Source organism: Ambystoma mexicanum, chromosome 5q (genome assembly GCF_040938575.1).
Source record: "Ambystoma mexicanum isolate Mex_15411 chromosome 5q, UKY_AmexF1_1, whole genome shotgun sequence".
NCBI lineage: Eukaryota > Metazoa > Chordata > Amphibia > Caudata > Ambystomatidae > Ambystoma > Ambystoma mexicanum.
Window position 1 is genome coordinate 673,821,360 of NC_090933.1, and position 3,440 is coordinate 673,824,799.

General features: G+C 43.5%; 1 long non-coding RNA gene across 1 annotated transcript; it reads left to right on the plus strand.

The window, feature by feature from the left end:
- LOC138497577 (uncharacterized) lies at positions 1–1,015 on the plus strand. Its single transcript, XR_011278616.1, has 3 exons — positions 1–120; positions 214–324; positions 805–1,015. It is a non-coding gene; the product is annotated as an uncharacterized lncRNA (long non-coding RNA).
- Positions 1,016–3,440: the final 2,425 nt, after the last annotated feature.

Below are 3,440 nucleotides of genomic sequence, written 5' to 3' on the forward strand. Positions count from 1 at the left end.
AGTTTCCTTTCTACGTCTGACGGCGTGTCCCCAGCACAGCTCGTTACCTAGGTTACGACCGCGCGGAGCCACTGCCTGCCGGTTTCAGTTTCCACTAACAGTGTTCCCCGCACTGTACAGGTAAGCTACCGCTACTTGGGTCCCTTTGCCCGGTTGGGAGACCCCAGGTTTATTTTTCTCCAGTATAACAGAAATGTATATGTCCCCACTTAGGTGCCAGCAGTACGTGTCTCTTTGCAGATGCCCTGCATCGTATAATTGTTTCGAATACTTGTTGACCACACGGATGCCCCTGTTGCCTTGGCTACTCGTCCCGCAACTCGAGTGAGTGCATTCTTTAAAACCAATTCCGGTTTATTTTAAGTATTATTTATTTTATTCAGTAGCGCTCTTTTGGAGTTATTCTTTCTCCGTCCACAGGAGGGGTATGGTTTTTTCTTAAACACGCTCCCCATATTGACTCAGCTTTTTCACTATTCAAGGGTGGTCCTTGCTATTTAGAACCCACTACCGCTTTTGGCTTATCTCGATCTGTCTGACTCTTCATCACGCCATTTTCTAGATCCCACCATGTAGGTGGATCTCACACAATACATCTCCTTTGTTATGTGTTTAGCTATTAGTATAGAGTGTTTCTCTTTGATCTGTTAGTTCACTCTTTTCACCATACTAGATCTCCAGTATTCTGCTCTTCACCATCTCGCTAGCATCCCGAGTTATGTACAGCTTGTCAGTCAGTCCTTGACTGTTATGGAAATAAAATAAAAGATTTTACTTTTTGTCTCCTTGAAATGTTGTCAACAGTTCAATTGGGCCCTTATGAAGAAGAGGTTACCCTCGAAACGCGTCGGCCACTCCACAATTGGACAGCATCACCTCTCCATCATTTATTGCTTCTTCGCAATTTGTTTTAATATGTTAAACGTCACGAATTACTTTGTACAACAGAATGTGCCTTTTGGCAAATTTTGTTTTCCTCTTTGCCAAATAAATTGTTATATGCTCAACTAACAAACTGCTGTTATATATCTATATCCATATATTTGAAGGCCCTATGTGGCATCAGTAAACAGTGTGCAGGGGACGGGAGGGCCCCACTTTTTGGGTCCTCTTCTATTTTCTCTAAAGTAAGTAAGCTCCCAGTCCACTCCTCGGATTTGCTTCAGTCCTGAGGACATATTGTATGCTGATCATTATGAAGAAATAAGGACAAAATAACAACAAATGCAGCAAGTGAAGCCCTTGACACTGCTTCCTCGATCTGTCCCTCGGCGGAAAGCTTTTAGAATCTCCTCAGATAGCTCTGCTGATGGTTAGAGAGTTCCACTTAGAGCACAATTCCATGCAAGAGCATGCCCATCTGTGCAACGTTAGCTGGATCTCTGATGAAAGTGGGGACGTCAACATCGATCGGTCTCCCCACTAGCTCTGGAAAGTCAGTGACTAGACGAAAGAGGACATTGTGGGCCAATCTGCTGTCTTCTGGTAACAGGGACATTTGTCCTGTCTTGCTGAGGTTCAGGATTATATGTTCTCTCCTTAATGTAAACAATGTCTGCACTGTCCGTCCGTGTGAAGTGCGACTAAGATCACAATTTTATTTAGGAGTTGGCTTAAATGTTCTGTATTTGCTGGGTCTCGAAGAAACGTAAGTGTGTCTGTTGTTCTTCTGACAAGATTTGGACAGTCTTCGATTATGCAAAAGAACAATGTGTTGATAAGCTCATTTATTTCCGTCTGTGTTTGGGACATTTGGTTCTTTCTCACTGTACACAGGAAGTAAGAGAAATTGTTCGGCAATGATAGTAAGCAATCTCTTTATTGTCTTTTCGTTTTCAGGATCTTGAAGAAAATCAGTGACATTGGTGAGCCTTCCCACCAATGAAGGGTATGATCTTAGCACTAGATTGAAATAAGTTATCACGTCTTTTGTGATGACACTACTGTGGGACACCATAAATGATTTTGAATATGGTCTTGGTGTGGAATGAGTCGGGATACTGTATTTGCTTCCAATGTAAGTGTCCTCGGTCAAAATTTGGCATATTCTTTTCTCATCAAGGCTTAAGTGTGCCTCAGTCTAAAGTTCAAAGTTCATAGACTATGTTGTGGCTTATGCGTGCAATTTTCTTCTTCACCCTGCAACTAGGATGCACAGAATGTCCGTTTTTTGGTTCCTTATCCCCTTTTTTGCTTAGAGGAAATGTCCAATTTAAGCCACAATTTGCAAAAGTTCTTTGTCTTTGTCTGGCTGGTCATGCGTGCTTCTTCCTCGTCATGGATCTCATCTGCACGTGCTGAGGTTCTTCCCCGTTGCTCGTTGATTCCTCTCGTTGGGGTGCAGGCAGGGGGCCTTCTCTGATGTAGGGTTTGATATTGCCGAGAAAAATCCAAGCTCTCCTGCCTTGTGGTTTCACTGCGGATGGAGTACAGTCCTCCATTGTGAAGGGACCGTTAAATCTTGGCTCGTCCCACTTTTTCCTTGTATGGTTCCTTACAAGGATGGTGTCTCCAGGGAAGATGGATGGTATACGAAGTCCTTGAGCTGCGTCTGTATTAGTATTTCCTTCTGTGTTCCGTGCTGCCCTGCACCCCTTTCGTCTTCGCTGCAGCTGGTCTGAAATTACAGTAAGGCAAAATGTCATGCAGTTCAGATAGTTTTGCATTTCAGAGACTAACATTTATCCTGTTGATTGGGCATCACATCTAGCTCTATCTCGGGGTGTCAAGGGAGTTCTCATGCTTCTTTCAATGGCTATCTCGTATGGCGTAAGATGATGGTCAGAACCGGGTTGGTTCCTAAGTGCATACAATGCCAAAGGAAGGCAGTGGAACCATCCCTTCTCTAGAGTAAGCTTCAACTTGGCTAACCTTTCCTTTAATAAGCCGTTGAGCTTTTTCACAGATCCCGTCACCTTGTGGATGATACACCGACGAGAACTTGTGCTTTATACCAAGCAGCAAGCTAATCTGTTCCAATGTCTCGTTTACAAAATGAGCTCTGTTATCTGATCTCATGACTTCACACACCCCCCACCTGGGGAGCACTTCACTGACAAACAATTTGGCCGCACAGGTAGAGTCTCACTCCATCTAGAGAATGGCACACCACAACAATTAAGTATCTATACCCATTACATACTTGAATCATGTCAACGTAATCGACATGAAAGTTCTGAAAAGGCCCATTTGGCCTGGGGATGACTCCTCTCATTACTTTTAATGTGTGCCCAGTGGTGAACTGTTGGCAGATTATACAGTTCACTATAAAGAATGCAACATGCTTGGGTAAATTCGGTATGAACCAGTCTTCTGCAAGTGTTGCTGCTAGATTCTCTTTTGTCATATGTGCCGGATAATGTAACTGCTCCAGTGCTATTTTTAATAGGCATAAAGGCATTACTGGTTTACCAGTGCTGTCTTGTCACCACAAGCTGTCA